This window comes from Archocentrus centrarchus, chromosome 9 (genome assembly GCF_007364275.1).
Source record: "Archocentrus centrarchus isolate MPI-CPG fArcCen1 chromosome 9, fArcCen1, whole genome shotgun sequence".
In the NCBI taxonomy this organism is placed as follows: Eukaryota; Metazoa; Chordata; class Actinopteri; order Cichliformes; family Cichlidae; genus Archocentrus; species Archocentrus centrarchus.
Window position 1 is genome coordinate 4,539,523 of NC_044354.1, and position 6,032 is coordinate 4,545,554.

The window sequence follows — 6,032 nt, forward strand, 5'->3', positions numbered from 1 at the left end:
AGCTGTTTCCCTCGTCCTTGTAGACTCCATGGTCCATGATGCTCAGAAACTGCATGTCCTCTATGGACGGTGCCTCTGTGTCATCATCCTTTGTTGTCTGAAACGCATCACTGTCCAAAGTGTTCTGTATTGCCTTTGCATGACTGCCTCCATGCAAAATGAAGTGTGAGAAGGGTTCAGTGACACAGTATCTCTCCTTCACCGTGTAGCTGTTTGGGCATGGCTGAAAGAGAGAAGGGCGTCCGTTTCTCAGCACATTGGTGTAGTAGGAGTGGACAAGCGGCGGCTTGTGCATGTCCCCAATACACACATCACCCACAATCACCCAACCCAGATCCAGTTTTTGGGCGTAGGGTGCATTGTGTGGGCCGTTCACCTGTCTTCTCACCTTGTGGGCTCTGATTATGTCCCTGCCTAACAACAGCAAAATGGGGGCTTGTGGGTCGAGATTGGGGATGTGCTTTGCGAGATGTCTCAAATGGGTGTGGCTGGAGGCGACCTCGGGTGAGGGAATTTCCCTCCGATTGTTTGGGATTTCGTTGCATTCAATCAATGGTGGCAGTGACAGCACAATGCTGCCATCCACAGGTTCCACCATGAAGCCACATGCCTGTCTACCTTCAGTCTCTATTGTTCCCGCACATGTTTTCAGGGAGTATGGTGAGGGCTGTCCTGAAATATTGAAAATACTGAAAAACTCTGTTCGTACAAGTGATCGGTTACTTTGATCATCTAAGATGGCATACATACGGACTGCAGCATAAGAGTGGTTGGCTGGGTATACCTTTACCAGACATATTTTCGAACAGGAGCGCCCTGAGGTGTCCTTTCCACACACCTTGGTGCATGTGGCCGAGACAGGAGTCTCCCCGCCATTCTCAGGTGCAGGGTTCTCTGAGCTGCTGCCTTTCAGTGCTGGGCCAGGGTGTAGCGCTGCAACATGCATGTTGCTTCCACATTCTGTGCAGCTTACCTCATCGTTGCAGTTTCTTGCCAAATGTATGGCTTTGCAGCACTTGTAGCACACTCCATGTTTCTTTAAGAGTGCCTTTCTTTCCTCTATGGGCTTATCTCTAAATCCACGGCATTTGTGGAGAGGGTGGGGCTTGTTGTGCAAGAGACAACGTTTCGCTGGGTCCTCTCTGCTGGTGGACTTACTTGCAGATGGGGAGTCAGAAGGTGTTAGTGAGGTATCAGGAGACACTCCTGTCTTGAGAACAGCTACTGCCCTCTGGCTCTCTAACTTTGATGCAGGCTTGTGATAACCAGACTGTTCGTTGCTGGATGCTGCCAGCATGAAGCCAGGATCATTTCGCATCCTTGCCTGCAGGCACACAAAGTTCACAAAGAAGCTGAATGGGGGATAGGTGACCCTATGTTGTTCCTTATAATTAAAACCTAATGTGAGCCACTTCTCTTGCAGGTAGAATGGCAGTTTCTGCACAATAGGGTTAATCCCGCGGGGTGTGTCTAGATAACTGAGGCCGAACAGGTCCCCATCAGCCTTTGCTGCCTGTATTTCCATCAGTAAGTCCCCCAGCTCTCTTAGTTTGAGCTCATTCTTGTTCTGCACTTTGGGAAAGCTCTCCAGCCTTTTGAACAAGGAGTTTTCAATTACCTCAGGTGCACCATAGTACTCATTGAGCCGATTCCATACAGCCCTGAGTCCATGTTCTGGGTGATTCACATGAACAGTTCTTATGCGTCTAGCATGTTCGGATGAGTCCTTGCCTAACCATTTTACAAGAAGGTCAAGCTGCTCACTAGCTGAGAGGCTGAGGTCTCTGATAGAATTCATAAAGGATGCTTTCCAAGCTCTAAAGCATTCAGGACGGTCATTAAACTGCACAAGCCCAGTGGAGATAAGCTCACGCCGGGCCATAAATCTGACAAGGTCTGATATTCCTCTGTTTTCATCAAACTGAGCATGTACAGGGCTTCTTTGTTGGTGAGCAACACTGGGTAGTAAGTGGGAATTGTCTAATGGTTGGTTATATGCAGTGTCACTGTAGTCATTTCCTAAAGGCTTCTGCATTATTTCAGGGCGAGGTGTCGTTTTAGGCACATAGTCAGTGTGCTGTGATTGTGGCATTATGTGGTTCTGCTGATGGGGTAATTCACTCGCGGTGTGGTAAGAGGCAATGGGATGGGCATATTCAGGGGTCTGAATGTCTGGGATGCTGGCGGGAGTGCTTTCTAATAGCTCTGCTGGAGAGTATTTATCTGCTCCCTCAACATAGTCCTTTGTGCGTACCTTTGAGTTCTCGGTTGGCACATCAATGTCGCTGAAAACCTGCTTGAATTCTTCTTGCACTGCTGCCTCTAGGACGTCTGCTTTGGCCTCTGTAGCTGCAGCTTGTTTTTCGAGGCGGACTCTATTCAGTGTCATTTCCAAACGCTTATTTTCTAATTCCAATTCTGCTTGCTTTAATTTCAGTTCATTCTCTTTTGCAGCAAATGCCACTTCAGTCCTTGCAGCCTCTGCTTCTGCCCGCGCCTGAGCAGCAGCTAACTTGCTAGCAGAGGAGCTTGAAGACCTTTTAGATGAGCAGGCTGCATCTGATCTGGTTTTTATGGATCGTGTGGTCGAAGCTTTTTCCGACATCTTGACGCTGATTTTAATCGTACTTGCTTGAGAAGACAATCCAGTTACTGTGATTCTGTCAGGTCCGTCACTCACACGGTGTCGTTCTGTCCTCCAGTTGCGAAAATCAGCCCGCCAGAAGACGTCGTTTTACTGTACTGTCCTGCCCCAACGCCTTGCCAGGGTCGACAGCTGGTTAACTCCTCTCCAACAAACCACACAGATGACAGGTTCCAGTTAACTCTTTATGGTAAGTTGAAGTAGGGTAAAACTGTGAAACAAAATACAATTCCATTCAGAGGGTGGTTTGACAGTGCTATAGAAAATAGCTTAGAAGCTAGATTAGCTTAACCAACAAATAACAAATATCGAACTCTACTAAAGGTTAGCAGGGCTCTAAACTAGGTGGATTAACATTGATCTTGTTTTATATGCATATAATTAATACAACATACCGACGATGCCTTCAAGGGCTGACTTGAAACTCAACAGACAGAAATCGCGCATCAAGCTTGTTTTCCCGCACAAACAATGTCCACTGCTCATGACGTCATCAGTCGATGCCGCAAGCATAAAAACACTACCCTTGTTCCCCAGTAGATGGCAGCAAAGGAACATGAAAACCTTATAAACACCAAATTTCTCAGCAAAGACAACAGGAAGACAACATCAAACAGAACATGAACAGTTTTGAAGCACTGGTTATAGTTAACTGCAGTGTAACAAGTATGGCAAATAAATGACTGACTATTGTATTAAAGAATTAATCAAGACCTTCTCCTGCTGTAAGTATCAAAATATTTCTTGTCAAGTTAAATAGCATAGACTGATGTACAGGTTGATATTGAATCTGCAGCTCTTCCAGTGAATTTGCTCAGAGTCAAGTCAATTATTCGCCAACTTTTTCACGTTTCATTTTCAGGTTTAGCCAGGTGAGTGAGCTTTTCTGAACTGCATTATGCAAGTGAAGAGAGTTTAAAACACTTTAAGGATTTAGCTTGTGAGTTTTAAACTGTTAAGTCTTAAATTTGTGTGAATCGGCCTCCTTCTCACTTAGACTACAGAGAGCATATTTCTCCCATATTGTCTTCTTTTCATTGGCTCCCTGTTAGATCCAGAATTGAATTTAAAATCCTTCTTCTCACATACAAGGTCTTGAATAATCAGGCCCCATCTTATCTCAAAGACCTCATAGTACCGTATCACCCCAACAGAGCACTTCACTCTCAGGCTGCTGGCTTACTTGTGGTTCCTAGGATACTTAAGAGTAGAATGGGAGGCAGAGCCTTCAGCTTTCAGGCCCCTCTGCTGTGTTATACCCCACTCTGCATTTAATCATTAGTTATGATTAATCTCTGGCTCTCTTCCACAGTATGTCTATTGTCCTGTTTCTCTCCCCTCACCCCCAGCTTGTAGAGGCAGATGACTGCCCCTCCCTGAGTCTGGTTCTGTCAGAGGTTTCTTCCTGTTAAAAGGGAGTTTTTCCTCCCCACTGTGCTCAAGTGATTGCTCATAGGGGGTTATGAGCAATCACTTTGATTAATTTTCCTGCTTTGCAGCGGGGGTTCTAGGGGCGGGGCCACAGGGGCATTGGCCCCATCTGAAATCTGATTGGCCCCCTGAAGTGCCCCTGTCCTGTCACTTTGAGAGCGAGGATCAAAATATAGGTGGATGCAATTCCATGCCGAAACACCAGTAGCACCAATGAGCCAAATAGGAACGCTCAGTGTCAATAAAGCTTACAGAAGAAAAAGAAGATTTGAACGATCTTGCAGAGAAAGTTTTTTTTAACCCACAACCGATGCCAGTCTACATTTTGAGGAGTTTGTTGGTAATGATAATTCATAAATCCCTTTTTACTCACAGCTGTCACATAGCATAAGTCTGACAAATATTAAATTAAGAAGCAAAGTTAGTTAAGAGTAATATTAACTGAGGCCATACTTGTGTTTGGACATGAATGTTAGCATTTCACTAATTCATGTACTTCTTTGTAATTTGCATTTGTGTGTTAACATTAACTATAATGTTTGGCAGTGACAGAGAAGAATATGAAAAAGAAAGGGTCAGTCTCAGGTGGGAATTCAGCAGTTTTTGAGCAAAAGAGTGAGTCTGCCAGCTGAAAATGAGCAGGGTGAGAGGAGGGAGAGAGCAGCAAAACACAGTAGACCAGAGGCTGGTCAAGAGCAGGGCACCTCCAGTCCCTTTTCATCAGGTCAGAAATCATTTAGGGAGAACAACAACAGTTAATGCTGTAATGTATGAAATGTCTGATATTGTTATTTAGTGAAATGGCACATAAGTTCACTGAATTCTTACACCTCATGGTGATAAGATTTAGCATAACTGTAATGTAATGGCTTTAATTTTTATTGGTCCGTATATCACCACATCTACCACAAATACTTGGCCCCTCTATGAATACTGTGGCCCCTTGATGGCCCCTTACTCAGAAAAATCCTAGATCCACCACTGCTGCTTTGACCATTACTATACTGTTTATTTACTGTTTCTTTAATAAATAGCCTACAAGAGAACAAAATGAAACCACCGCTGTCCACTTACATATCCACACAATGCACGCTGCACGTTCATGAAACTGTTTGCCTCTCTAACTGGAAGCATCAAATTCACACACACCTTATGCCCAGTTGCAGCATAAATGTAAACCGATGCCCCCTTATGGCCAGAAATGACAAAAAAGACAAACCAAAAAAGGCTGTGACGGGCACAGATGTGTTTACGTGGATTTTCTCCGGGTACTCCAGCTTCCTCCCACAGTCCAAAGACATGCAGTTAGAGCGGTTAGGTTAACTAGTGATTCTAAACTGTCCATGGGTGTTAATGTGAGTGTGAATGGTTGTCTCTCTCTCTCTCTCTCTGTGTTCGCCCTACGACAGACTGGTGACCTGCCCAGGGTGTACCTGCCTCTCTCCGTATGACAGCTGGGATAAACTGCATTGCTCCAGTAGATGGCGGACTAATAACAATAATAATATTCAGTGATTATCTTATCATTGCATGTGTAATTAATAATTATATTTTCATACTTTCCCCCCTAAAATAAATAACCTTATCAAAAGCTTTTGTCTGCTTACAAGAAGAAACTTTCTAAAAGGTTGTAATTCATCCTTGTAAAACGTTTGTTTGATTTTTTTTCTAATGCTTTCTAAGGGAATAGCAAAACAACATCATAAAAAATTACCATTAATTTTAGACAAATATTCATTTTAATGTATCTCAAAAAGTTGCGACACGCTCAAAACACGCCACACAGAAGTCAGGACCCCTTTATTTTCTTCTATGTCACATGACTGAATCGTGTCCCGACGTCATCACCCTTCACGGAAGTCGACGCTGTGATGATGGTGTCGCCGTTAGTGTAGCAGCAGGAAGAGAATGTTTGCTTCCAGTGAAAGAATAATATCACCTGCTTATAAGTCTTTGT